Source organism: Hyperolius riggenbachi, chromosome 6 (genome assembly GCF_040937935.1).
Source record: "Hyperolius riggenbachi isolate aHypRig1 chromosome 6, aHypRig1.pri, whole genome shotgun sequence".
In the NCBI taxonomy this organism is placed as follows: domain Eukaryota; kingdom Metazoa; phylum Chordata; class Amphibia; order Anura; family Hyperoliidae; genus Hyperolius; species Hyperolius riggenbachi.
In genome coordinates this window covers 29,203,997-29,218,236 of record NC_090651.1, presented here as the reverse complement: position 1 = coordinate 29,218,236, position 14,240 = coordinate 29,203,997, and the positions used below count along the sequence as shown (strand labels likewise).

Sequence of the window (14,240 nt, the reverse complement as noted above, 5' to 3'; positions counted from 1 at the left end):
CTGTTGATTTAAAGTAGCATCTAGTGTTAAAGGGATACTGTAGGGGGGTTGGGGGAAAATGAGTTGAACTTACCCGGGGCTTCTAATGGTCTTCCGCAGACATCCTGTGTTGGCGCAGCCACTCACCGATGCTCCGGCCCCGCCTCCGGTTCACTTCTGGAATTTCAGACTTTAAAGTCTGAAAACCACTGCGCCTGCGTTGCCATGTCCTCAATCCCGCTGATGTCATCAAGAGCGCACAGCGCAGGCCCAGTATGGTCTGTGTCTGCGCAGTACACTCCTGGTGACATCAGCGGGAGCGAGGACACGGGCGTGCAGGCGCAGTGGTTTTCTAACTTTAAAGTCAGAAATTCCAGAAGTGAACTGGAGGCGGGGCCGGAGCATCGGTGAGTGGCTGCGCCAACACAGAATGTCTGCAGGGGACCATTAGAAGACCCGGGTAAGTTCAGCTCATTTTCCCCTGAGCCCCTACAGTATCCCTTTAAACCCTGTTCCCACTCTGGTGATCTCCAAATCTAAAAAATGTATACTCACCTTACTGTGTTCAGAGGTAAGTTGGATATTGGGTCTGAGACTATTCACATTCAATATAAATTGTATGAATCCCTCCTCATCTCTTTTCCAGAAGATGAGGAGGTCATCAATATACCTTTCCCACAGTATAATCTGATCACCGCCCAAATTGAATTCAATTTGGGGGGTGATCAGATTATACTGTGGGAAAGGTATATTGATGACCTCCTCATCTTCTGGAAAGGAGATGAGGAGGGATTCATACAATTTATATCGAATGTGAATAGTTTTTTATTTTTAGAATTTTTGCGCAAAAATGGCCGTGATTTCGCTTGCAAATTTGCGTTTGTGCGCAAAAAACGTTACGCGCGCTATAACGCTAGGGCGACCCTTATAAGTGTTATCACGACTTTGTGAGTCAAGCCCATTGTCTGATGCATGGGCACCTTTAAAGAGAACCTGAACTGAAAATAAAAAGTCAAAATAAGCATACACAAGTCATACTTACCTCCGGTGTAGTCTACTCATCAATCTCTTTCTCCTCTCCTGTGTCCTGTTTGTCCACTGTGATCAATGGAATTCTCCGTCCTCCATTTTAAAAATGGCTATTACCCCATAACATCTTTCTGGTCAGCACGCAGTTAAACTGTAATATCACCCACTTGAGTCATAAGGAAACATGGACATTACCTGGTACATCAGTTGTAACTGACAGCTGCTGATATATAACTGACAGCAACTGGTATATTTCAGTTCTGACAACATTTTGTCAGGACTGGAAGGGATCACAGTAAGAAGAAAATGGTGAGCTTCTGAGTGGAACTGACGGTGAGGTTAGTATGTAATATTCATTTGCAGGTACATCATGTGTTTATTTTCAATTATTTTACTCGCTTCAGGTTCCCTTTAAAGCTAATGTAACCCGCGTTAGTTAAAAAAAAAGTCAGATACTCACCTAAGGAGAGGGAAGGCTCGGTCCTAATGAACCATCCCTCTCCTCTCCCGGTGGCCCCGGTGCTGCGCTGGCTCCTCCGTTCTCGTCCCACGCCGAGGGGACTTCGGAAGTCTTTGGGAGCCGAGTCCTCCCGAAGACAGGCGGTGCGCACGCGAGTGCGTCATAGAGGGCGCGCACGTGTGCACAGTGTAGAGCGGCCCGTCTTCGGGAGCACTGGGGCTCCCAAAGCATCTCCAAAGCCTCCCTTCGGCCGGGAGACAGTGGTATTTGACCGAAACGGTCGAATACCGCTACGGGGGAGCCAGGATAGCAGCGGGCACCTGGAGAGGAGAGGGAGTGCTCCATCGGACCCAGAGCCTCCCTCTCCTTAGGTGAGTATCTGACTTTTTTTTTTACAACCCGGTTCCCATTAGCTTTAAGGCTCGTACACATGTCGGATTTTTCCAAACGACCAGTTGTTTGGACATCAAATCGGGCGTGTGTATGGTTGGTTGTTCAGCTGATAAGACGGGTTTTGACGGATCCGCTTGATGGATTGTTCAAATCCAGTCTTATCAGCTGAACGACCGGCCGTACACACGCCTGATTTGACGTCCAAACGACTGGTCATTTGGAAGAATCCGACGTGTGTACGAGCCTTTAGAGTATTAAAGATGAATTCTTCTGACAATCTTCTTTTGGGATAAACTCCATTGCCATTGTTCCGTGTGTCTCCTATCTTCGAGCGAGATACAAATCAGCAGCCACCGGCCATGGTTTGCATAGACAAGTCTTGCGCTGCTGTCACTAATACCGCGTGTACAGTGCAGGTGCTGCAGCCACTCCGCCAGGCGAGCCCTACCGCCTTACCAAGCGGATTTGCTCTTATTACTTGTACTGTACATAGATCATTTTCCTCAACAGCGGGGGAGCCGTTTTTTCCCTCTCTGTCTTCCCAGAGGAATAAGTGACTAGAGCAAGTCTCCGTCTGTACAGTTTTAGGGATAGCAGATGGCAGACTGGCACTGCAGGGTACCAAGGAGACCGCGATCAACGTGTGCCGTGTGCTGCAGCAGTGGTGACAGTACAAGGGAAAAAAAAGAGAAACAGATGAATAAAATAGCAACTGGTATGATGGTCTCTTTGTTCATTCATTTAGACGCTGCAACTGGCGCTCTCCTGCCTGCTGCTGGATCTGTGACCTTCCACGCTGCCTCGATTACTACTGCGCTGCGGCTGGCACATGAAAGAAAGGCAGATTTTATTTGTTTTCTGTATACTAATTATTTAGACAGGAGACTGACAAGGCACTGATATCTCCCGCATCAATCGCAGATAAAGAGTAATATCAGCGGATCATTTGCATAGAGCAGTAAAAACATATTAATCATCCCCCGGGCGATAGATAGGCTTTGTGTCGGCAATTTTGTTCACTCTCACGGCAGACAAATTGGCATTTTTACACCGTGGTAAAGGTTGTTTTTGTTTTTTGCTGCTTTTTAAAAAAAAACATTAGCTGTGTTATAGGCTAGGAGCATGGTATCAGGCAAATCGGGCGACTTTAATTGGAAATATCGCCAAGCCAGCGCCAAAAGGGAAATTCGAGTGCCTGACGACGTGCGATATTTACCGCTTATAGCATTTTTTTCCCTCTGATTTTAAGACGGTGACAAAGGGGAATTGTGGACGTTCAGTAATTGTCGTTTTTTCGTTCATTATTCAGGGGGGTGCGGTTAGGGTTAGGCATCAGGAAGGATGTTTGGGGGGGTTAGGGTTAGGTGTTGGGAAGGCGGTTTGTGAAAGGGGGGGTGGTTAGGGTTATGCATCAGAAAGGGGGTTTGTGCATGGGGAGTGGTTAGGGTTAGGCACCACCAGGCGGATCTTAGGGTTAGGCACCGCCAGGAGGGGTCTTAGGATTTGGCACCACCAGGGGGTCTTAGGGTTAGGCACCACCAGGAGGGGTCTTAGGGTTAGGCACCACCAGGGGGTCCTTGGGTTAGGCACCACCAGGAGGGGTCTTAGGCTTAGGCACCAGCAGGGGGTCCTAGGGTTAGGCACTACCAGGAGGGTTCCTGGAGTTAGGCACCCCCAGGAGGGGTCTTAGCTTTAGGCACCACCAGGGAGGTCTTATGTTTAGGCACCTCCAGGGGGGGGGGGGGGGTCTTAGGGCTAGGCACCTCCAGGGGAGGTTAGGGAGAGGCATCGGTAGTAGAGGGTTGTGTGTGAGAGTAGGGTTAGGTTTAGCTATAGTAAAATATCAGTAAAAATCTATATATATAATAGACTAAGTGCCTCAACCTTCAAACAACAAGAAGAAGTACTTTGCATGAGAAAATGTATGCGTGCTCAAACACCAAGTTTAAGGCCTCTTTTCCATGGACTGTTGAGCTGTGTGCTCAGCAAGCAGTTACCAGGCAGCAGTGAGCAGATACCAGGCAGCAACAATCAGCTACCAGGCAGCAGCAAGCAGTTATCAGTCAGCAGTGAGCAGATACCAGGCAGCAACAAGCAGTTACCAGGCAGCAGCAAGCAGTTACCAGGCAGCAGCAAGCAGTTACCAGGCAGCAGTGAGCAGATACCAGGCAGCAACAAGCAGTTACCAGGCAGCAGCAAGCAGTTACCAGGCAGCAGCAAGCAGTTACCAGGCAGCAGTGAGCAGATACCAGGCAGCAACAAGCAGTTACCAGGCAGCAACAAGCAGTTACCAGGCAGCAGTGAGCAGATACCAGGCAGCAGCAAGCAGTTACCAGGCAGCAGCAAGCAGTTACCAGGCAGCAGCAAGCAGTTACCAGGCAGCAGCAAGCTGTTACCAGGCAGCAGCAAGCAGTTACCAGGCAGCAGTGAGCAGTTGTGAGAGTTTGAGAGCCATTTCACTGCCTATTCACAGTCCATGGAAAAGAGGCCTTACCCTAGCAAGTCTGACATTGCAAATCTGGCCTAATTGGCTATTCATGAGGCAATGCTCATGCAAATGCATGCACAAACCAATACCACAAAGCAGTCACCCTGCTACATGCTACATTACCACTATCCGGCTTAGTGCACACCAGAGCGGTTCGGCAGCGTTTTGCGATCCACTTGCGGCTGCGGATACGCTTGGGTAATGTATTTCAATGGGCTGGTGCACACCAGAGCGGGAGGCGTTTTGCTGAAACGCATACTCCCGAGGTGAGGCATTTTTTGGATTGCGGAGGCGTTTCTGCCTCCAATGTAAAGTATAGGAAAAACGCAAACCGCTCTGAAAAACGGCAGTTCAGAGCGGTTTTGCAGGCGTTTTTGTTACAGAAGCTGTTCAGTAAAAGCTTTACTGTAACAATATATAAAATCTACTACACCAAAAACGCTTTACAAAACCGCAAAATGCTAGGTGAAATGCTACAGAAAAATAAGAAAAAGCGTTTCAAAATCTGCTAGCATTTTGCGGATCTGCTAGCAGTTTTTGGTGTGCTCCAGGCCTCCAGGAGCGCCACGGGGAGGATTCCCAATGCCCCCTTTTTATACAACTGGGGGGACCGCAGGGTCCTAGGCTCTCTCACTGCCTGGAAACCACAGCGGCACCCCAGAGGGGGAGGCTGGGTGGCGTGGACGACCCCCCCCCCCCAAGTGTGGCCAGCGCCGGGGAGAGCCGTCTGCACCCACCTCCCAATATTAAAAACAGGCACTTACCTTAACGTCCATTGCGTTCTGCTACATGCGCATTAATTTGGGGGCACCACATGAGAAAGGAGTGAAGCATGGGTCACCCCAAGCTTTAGAGCTCAGGGCTGGCTCACATACAGCACTCCAGAGGGGGGGGGGGGACAGGCGCACTCACTCCAGGGTTCACACAACCGGAGCAAGCCATCCACCACCTGCCTCCAAAGGATACAAACTGCACAAAATGCTTTCCATGAGAAAATTAATGCGCATGTAGCAGAACCCAATGGACATTAAGGTAAGTGGCTGTTTTTAATATTAGGAGGTGGGTGCGGACGTTTCTCCCCAGCGCTGGCCACGCTTGGGGGGGGGGGGGGGAGCGGCTGCGCCACCCAGCCTCCCACTCCGGGGTGCCGCTGTGGTTCCCAGGCAGCAAGAGAGCACTTTGCAGTATTGGTTTTTTGACCCTGCATAGTTTGGCATGCGAAAGCAAATGCATATTTGCATGAGCATTGCCTCATGAATAGCCAATTAGGCCGGATTTGCAAAGCCAGACTTGCTAGGGTTAAACTTGGTGTTTGAGCACGCATACATTTTCTCATGGAAAGCCTACTTCTTCTTGCTTCAAGGTTGAGGCACGTACTCTATTAGATAGATAGATGCGGCGTATGCTACGACGCGGGTTGGCTAGTAACTAATATTTTACTACCGAAAATTAACACTTAATAGTGGAGTATCAGCAAATTTACCAATATACTACTGTCGGCGCTGTTACTGCGCCCAATTTTCCATGGTGCCACAAGTTTTCTGACCTTTGCGTTTCTGAGTTTTTCACTGCATTTGAGGAAATTGAGTTTTTCTATGAGTTCGCAAGATGCATTTTGCGTTTGTGTTTTTCATGCGGTTGCATTTTGCGTTTTTAATGATCAGATTTTTTATGCGGAACAAAAATACAGCATCATATCTATACAAAAATGCAGGCCAATCACTTGTGTTTTGCAGCTTTCTAGGAAAGCATTATTAGAATTATTATTTATTGTATTTATAAAGCGCCAACATATTGTGCAGCACAACAAGTTAGAACATAGAAGGAGCTCACAACAAAATAAGATCATGCAAATGGCTTTGATAACAGTAGTTCCGTGTCTTTGGTCAAAATAGAGACTGTTCTAGTAGTCCACAAGAGGGGTTCAAATAGTGAAATTGCATAATCAAGCTGGAAACACTAGAGGGAGGGCCCTGCCAGAGGCTTACAATCTAAAAGGGTGGGGTTGGAGACAATTGGTGCGTCTGTTGAGAGGGTGCCCAGAAGAACATATTACGGTGCTTATGTAGGTTGGTACGCGAGCATAAAAAGGTGAATCTTGCGGGCTCGTTTGAAGGTATTAAAGGTGAGGGTGAGTCTGATGGCCGGTGGGAACGATTTCCAGAAAGTGGGGGCAGGCCTAGTGAAGTCCTGCAATCGTGCATGTAAGTGTGATATGTAAAACAGCTGGAGAGAACATAAAGAGTCTGGCACTATAGTGTTTATTTCATAAATGAAAACAATGCAGCAAGCAGCGATGTGCATAAATATCTTGCAGTGAACCGGCATACAAAGTAGTAGTGTAGCAAGTAAAAATAGCAAGTGCTGAAAGGCTATACCTGGGTGTGGGGAGGTGGCAGGTGTGGGCGCCAAAGGGTGCACGGCCTAACGACCGTTTCGCAGGGCAAAGTGCCTGGCTTCTTCTGAGGTGATGTGCACAATGTGGCTAGAACAAAAGCGCGACTAAGTACGCGTCCAGGCGCACACTTCCGGTCCGCTCGATAGGTCCGCCCCCTCTGTTATCATTGGTTAGAGCGTATGTGTCTTAGGGGAGAGCGTAGGCGGGCGTGGCTAAGCAAAATGGTCACGGATATGCGTCATTGGTGACGCCGTAACCAGGTGACCAATAGTCACGCCTACCAGCTCTGTTCGGCTGTGAACTAAGTGGAAGCCGTCAAAGCGGCGACATTGTATGGCAACCATGGCAACTCGGGAAGTCCTACCCCATACAAACACTACAGGGAGGGGAAACCCGAGAGGCCGTGGAAAGCCACGCCTACTTTCATAGGCGAGATCTGAAGCTGCCGTTGAACGGCAGCTACACAATAGATCCTACAATACGTGGAGCCATTCTCTCACGTCAAGGCTAGTTTTAGTCTTGAGCACATAGTAAACCTGGGTGTTTGTCCATTTTTGCTCACTATACACAGCATAACCCGAGTGCCTGCCAGCTCTCCCATCAACCTTGATTCAACTTTTTTTCCTTTAAGCATTTAGCACTGGACATGTCCATCTCCGGTGAGGATAGTCCTCACGAAGATATAGACATTGCTGACCAGCCAGCTAATGTTCATGGCGACCATGTCACTGCAGGGAGGTCGGATCTAACCAGCTTTTTTTCCAATACTGGTGGATCCAGCAGTTCAAACTGTTCTGTGGGCGCCAAGGTGCTAGAACAAAACTTGCGGAGATTGTGCGAGAGAGAGGTGGGAGTCTTCTGGATGGTTACCACTTTGGAAAGGTATAAGGGAGAGCAACTGGTGGCCAGGGGGTTTAGAAGGTATCAGGAGCCATCTGAATACAGGCAGGATCCCAAATTCTTGGAAATCTGGAAGCAAGAGTTTTTGGAACATTCAGCTCGATTGCAAGACATTGTTCTTAATAGGAGCAAAATAGAGTTGGATCTGTTAACAACTGCTATAGCTGAGAATAAAGCCGAATATAAAAAGCTCTTTACCGAGGAGCATTTCAAGAACGCTATCGATAAAATTGACAAAAAGTTGGCGACGGTTCAGGACAACATCAAAGCCCGGAAATTACATACATTTCTTCGTGATAGAGAAGATTACAAGTTTGGACGCATCTTCTCGTGGATGCAAGTCCCAGGTTCAAAGCCGAGAGAAAAGCCAATTATTCCTAGGAAACCAAGGGGCTACTGGACTACTGACTCAGAGTCAAGCGGAGAAGATACCCCTAAATCACGTCCTAAACGGAATCCTAAAAAGCCATCTCCAAACCCCACTGACGCCCCTTTAGGCGGCGCATCAGGCGGGGGAGAAGAAGAAGCAAAAGACAAAAAAGTGACCTGGGAGGACAAATCGAGAGGAAAAGGCAAAAAGAGGAAGGTGACCTACTAACCGAGATGCCGTCTAATGTTAAAACAAACCTGATCAACTTAACCACAGTAGAATTACCAGAGGGAGTGGAGAGTCTACTGAACAAGGGACTGAACTTTTCCTTAACCCAACAGTTCAACTATGCACAATTCAAAGTGGACTTATACGAAGGGGTTAGGAAGCTCAATATCCAGCACCACTTTGGGAAAATGAGGAGTGAAGAAACTCTCTCCTTGCTGGGACCCCAAAGAACTGAACAATCTATTGTTGGCCCACATGGCTTTATCCTATTGGGATCTTGGAACGATAGAGAGCTTGGGGAAATTTCTGACCTTAATGAGCTATTAACAGATTCAGCCTTGGTTGAAGTACCATCGCTTGATACCATAAAGTTCAAACCATGTAGATCCACCATGCCATTTCCCACAACAGCAGGTTCCTGTATTGACCTTTTTGAAAAACAAGTGCATAGTGATATCAGAGCTCTTGTCTACCCTACTGAGTTATCAAATCTGACCCCTTCTGAAAATAGGGCCCTCCGCTGGCTCAAGAACCGACCTGACCTTACGATCCGTAAGGCGGACAAAGGAGGATCTGTTGTTGTTCTCTCCACAGATAGTTACAAATCAGAGGCCTTACGACAACTGTCGGACATAACTACCTACAAACCCCTCAAAGGAGACCCCACAGCGAGTTACCATACTGCTCTGAGGTCACTCCTGCGTAGAGGGGTAGAAAATGGTTGTTTAACACCTGCCTTAGCTACTAATTTGTTACCTTCCTTTCCAGTGAAACCAGTGTGGTATTGCCTGCCTAAGGTCCACAAATCCGTGACCGATCCCCCGGGCCGACCCATTGTGTCGGGTATAGGATCGGTCACGGAGAGACTCTCTAGATATCTGGACCACATCCTCCGGCCACTTTTGACACATATCCCGTCACACCTCAGTGACACCATTGATGTCCTCGGGGGCCTTGGGCCCTCATCGTGGTGCAAAGGGGATCTGTTGGTGACCATTGATGTCACCAGTCTCTACAGTAGGATCCCACACTCCGATGGCCTTTGTGCTGTGAGGATGTACCTCAAAAGAGACAAAAAAGACGCCGTCTTTAACGACTTTGTGTGTGGGTGCTTGGAGTTTGTCCTCACACACAACGCTTTTCTCTTTGGTGACACATGGTACCAGCAGATCTCGGGCACCGCGATAGGGACCCCAGTTGCTTGTACCTATGCCAATCTTTTTTTGGGTGCATGGGAGGAAATTTTTGTCCATTCCATGAAAAATCCTTTCCGTTCAGCCCTGAGGATGTGGTCCAGATATGTGGACGATGTCCTGGACTTTTGGTCAGGAGACGTCCTTCTCCTTAAGTCTTTCCTGGAGTATCTCAATCACAATGAAGTAAATATGCATTTTACCATGGAATGGTCAAGAGAGAATATTTACTTTCTCGACCTCGAACTGGTAATTACGAATGAAGGGATTTCAACTAGAGGCTATCGTAAACCGACAGCCTCCAACACCATCCTACATTCAAATAGTTACCACCCCAAACATGTAACAGAGTCTCTCCCTTATGGCCAATTTCTGCGTCTGCGCAGAAATAACACAGAGTTACAAGACTTTGTGGAACAGGCAGGAGATTTGAAACAACGGCTTCTAACTCGGGGCTATAAAGAAAAGAACCTGAACCAAGCTATCAGGAAAGCCACCATGAGGGACAGGTCAGAGCTAGTCAAAAGAAGGGCCCCAATTAAATCTATTAAAGGGTCTGGAGTTTTTTCTTTTGAATTCTCCCCAATGGCTCAACAAATAAAGTGGTCCTTTGGCAAAAACTGGTCACTCTTGCTTGAGGACCCGGTTTTGAAAGACAGCCTACCACCTCAACCCTTGGTGGCCTTTAAAAGAGCACCAACTAACGGTGATGTTCTAGTCCACAGTGACTTTCGTGCAAATTCACAGCGCACTTGGCTGAGCGAGTTTGTTTCTACAGAAAACCACCGATGTGGCTTCTGTAAAGCCTGCCCTCTTATGAAAACTGGCAGTTCATTCTAATTGGGTCCAATTATGCATAATACCACTTTTTTTGCAACATGCAGAACCAAATTTGTTGTTTATGCCATCTGGTGCCCATGCCAATGCTTCTATATTGGCAAAACCACAAGAATGGCCAAAGAACGTATTCTCGAACACATACGCTTACTACCCAAAGGCAAAGTGTGCCCGAGGATAGTTGAGCATATGACAGCAGTTCACCAAATGAACCCCGCTCTTCTTGCCTTTGCAATCATTGATATTTGTAATACCCCTCAGAGAGGAGGGGATAGGAAAAAACTTTTGCTCAGACAAGAAGCGCATTGGATTTTGCGTACCAATGCAATGGGTGCTCTGGGTCTCAATGACTATGTGGATCTTGCGTGTTTCCTGGACCCCTAGATATGTACCTTCCTTCCTGCCACCTTTTGTTGCCCTTGTGGTTCCTACTATGGCAGTTTTTGGAACCGTTTGCTTTTTAAAATTTATAATTTTGAAAATGTATAGATATTTAATAATAAATAAAGTTCAATTTGGGAACGATTTTCCATATCCTTTTATATATTTTATATATTTTTTACTTCCCTTTTGGGGCTAGCGGTTCTGCCAACTTACGAACCACCCTTTGCCTTTCCCTTGGTGGCCCTCTTACACCTCCCACTATCTCACTCACCTTTCTCCTCTTAGTGTACCTCCACCTTACTTTTTTCCTTCTCTTTTCTCCTCTTTTTTCTTTTTCCTTCACTGCACTTTCTATCTGTTTTTTCCTTTTCACTCTTTCTTCACCCTTTGGTACACTGCATCCATCCTCCACCCCTGTTTCATCTTTATCTTGAGCTATTTGCCCTTTCTGGCTTTTGAACTTATTTCAGGCTAACTAGCTTTGACGTGAGAGAAATGGCTCCACGTATTGTAGGATCTATTGTGTAGCTGCCGTTCAACGGCAGCTTCAGATCTCGCCTATGAAAGTAGGCGTGGCTTTCCACGGCCTCTCGGGTTTCCCCTCCCTGTAGTGTTTGTATGGGGTGGGGCTTTCCGAGTTGCCATGGTTGCCATACAATGTCGCCGCTTTGACGGCTTCCACTTAGTTCACAGCCGAACAGAGCTGGTAGGCGTGACTATTGGTCACCTGGTTACGGCGTCACCAATGACGCATATCCGTGACCATTTTGCTTAGCCACGCCCGCCTACGCTCTCCCCTAAGACACATACGCTCTAACCAATGATAACAGAGGGGCGGACTTATCGAGCGGACCGGAAGTGCGCGCCTGGACGCGTACTTAGTCGCGCTTTTGTTCTAGCCACATTGTGCACATCACCTCAGAAGAAGCCAGGCACTTTGCCCTGCGAAACGGTCGTTAGGCCGTGCACCCTTTGGCGCCCACACGTGCCACCTCCCCACACCCAGGTATAGCCTTTCAGCACTTGCTATTTTTACTTGCTACACTACTACTTTGTATGCCAGTTCACTGCAAGATATTTATGCACATCGCTGCTTGCTGCATTGTTTCCATTTATGAAATAAACACTATAGTGCCAGACTCTTCATGTTCTCTCCAGCTGTTTTGCATAGACTTTGTCTTTTAGTCTTGAGCACATAGTAAACCTGGGTGTTTGTCCATTTTTGCTCGCTATACACAGCATAACCCGAGTGCCTGCCAGCTCTCCCATCAACCTTAAGTGCGATATGTGCAGTGCGAATAGACAAGTGACGAATAGACGGCTTGCCGAAAGGAGTAGGAGCCGGCGGTTGTCCCCAGTCCACCAGCCCAACATCGCACACGGATCCTGAAGCCCTGGCCAGGCTCAGGAAGTGGGAGAGACTCGCTGGCGGCCACCTTCATGTGTAATACTTGCACATTCAATGTAAGTGCAATTGTTTGATGCGTGATACCAGAATATAAAGTTAATGCACCATAGGAGCGCACCCTTGTTCTTTCTATCTTTACACACCAGATTCCTGGCACCACCCAGCTAAGGGAGCGGCACCGTGGGCATAATACACACTTAAAGGGCCATACCAATCTACAGCTAGCGCCTGGTCTACACTTCTCTTTGATTTAAAGCGGACTTGAACTCTTGCACAGCACACAATGAAGAGTTTTCATTCCACATATAAATTCTCTAGAAATCCACTTTACTGAGCTGTGTGTGTTTGTTTAGCTACATCAGAGTGTAATTAGCCTCATCAGTAGTTTTGAATGAGAGTGCCTTGGCTCAGCCTGTACAGGAAAAGACTCTCTGTGTTCCCTGCAAAGTTAATACAGTTAAAACTTTAGGATTTTTTTAAGGATTTACGTAAATTGTAATGAAGATTTTTTTTCGCTGTGTCTAATCTTTTAGAGCAGAGGGGAAGTTATGAGTTTAGATCCACTTTGGCCTCAATTCACTTAGCCTTATTGCATTCGGTAATGCAGAAAACAGCTGAATTTACTGATCACTTCGCCAAATGCCACTTCACTAAACCTATTACCACACTGGAAAGTAAAATTACAGACTAGTGGGGTAAATTAACAACTTGTTCGGTAAATACCTCAAGAAATATCAAGAAAGTGCAATTTACAAAGAAAAACATTCGGTAAATCAAGTAAAAGTGTTCAGTGTTTACCTCCAGTAACCCACACCCTCCATGCAGTAACATATTGATAGATGTATTAGACGGCCAATTTGGACAGCCAGGCAGCCAATAGGGAGAGCCACACAGCCCTGCTTCTCACCCCATTGGATCCGATACTCTGGAGGGCGGGACTTCACTCCAACAGATCAGGTGAAGGAGACATTTGAAAAGGCTTTTTTGTATCCCTTTAAATGTGGGTATCTATATACTGCTATACAGAAGAGCTCCATCTAGTGCACATGTGTCAAACTCCAGGCCTGGAGGGCCAGATCCATGCCAGTGTTTAGCATTGACTAAGAAAGAAAGAAATGTGTTCTACCTAATGGACCACACCTTTCCTGATTCAGACCCATCAATTCATTTGAGCTGTGTCAAAAATGTGTGAGGATCTCGGCCCTCGTAGGACCGGTTTGACGTACTTGATCTAGTGGCTGCAGCACATCTAAGGAGATGCCAGGGATGCACTGGACAGAAAACCCCCCAACTCATGCACACCACTTGTGGGAAGACTCAGAGCTTCCTGCCTGACCTGCTTCACAGCTGGTGAGACTTACCAAGCAGGGCTTAGTGAACTGAAGCCTGTTTTTTTGGGGGGTGTATATTACCGAACTTCTACCGCATGCGGGAAATCTTCGGGAATTTGGAAGAAAAGTGTAAGATACAGAATGCCAACCTAAATTATTTGACAAAACTGCCCTTAGTGAATTGAGGCTTTTAAAGTGAGTCTAAAGCAAAAAAACAAAAAACAAACTACAGATACTTAGCTAAAGAGAGGGAAGGATCTGGTTTCAATAAAGCCTTACCGCTCCTCTCCTGGTCCCCTCGTTGCACCTCTGGTTCCCCCGTTAGCAGTCTCTGACCAATGGGTTGGAGACTGTTCTATGCTGCTGCAATAGGCGTTGGAAGTCTTTGAGAGCCCGAATGCTCCCAAAGACTGGTGGCTCCGTAGTACGCATGCGCGAGCGACCTCTCTTGTGCACTTGTGCATGCGCAGTATGAAGCTGAGTCTTCAGGAACACTCAGTCTCTTGAAAACATCCGAAACCTCCCGCAGCTGGAGATGTGAATGGAAGAGCCACTGGTGGAACGAGGGGACTGGGGAGGAACAGGAAAGCTCTATAGGACCCAGAGCCTTCCCTCTCTCTAGGTAAGTATCTTTTTGTTTAGTTTTAAAGCCGCTTCAGACTCCCTTTAAGTGGGATCATCACAATTAATTCTTGAACAGATTCTTAAATAGCTGGCTAATTTATGCTATTAACCATTACTCTCCAAAGCATTGACTCTTCTGAGCACTCCATTTAGCCCTCACTATAAATGTTATCCGGGAACAATATGTCAGATATCTTTGTTCTGGATGAAAGCTTACT

General features: G+C 47.2%; 1 protein-coding gene across 7 annotated transcripts in view; it reads left to right on the top strand.

Moving 5' to 3' along the window:
- AGBL4 (AGBL carboxypeptidase 4) overlaps nt 1–14,240 on the top strand; it is a 2,106,705-nt gene that overhangs the window by 60,125 nt on the left and 2,032,340 nt on the right. For 2 of the 7 annotated variants that reach the window (XM_068239047.1, XM_068239044.1), the window contains exon 2: nt 11,899–12,123. The exons of the other annotated variants lie outside the window; for them this stretch is intronic. The gene's annotated coding sequence lies outside the window, so the exon portion shown is untranslated. The remainder of the gene's footprint in view (nt 1–11,898; nt 12,124–14,240) is intronic. 7 annotated transcript variants of the gene reach the window in all.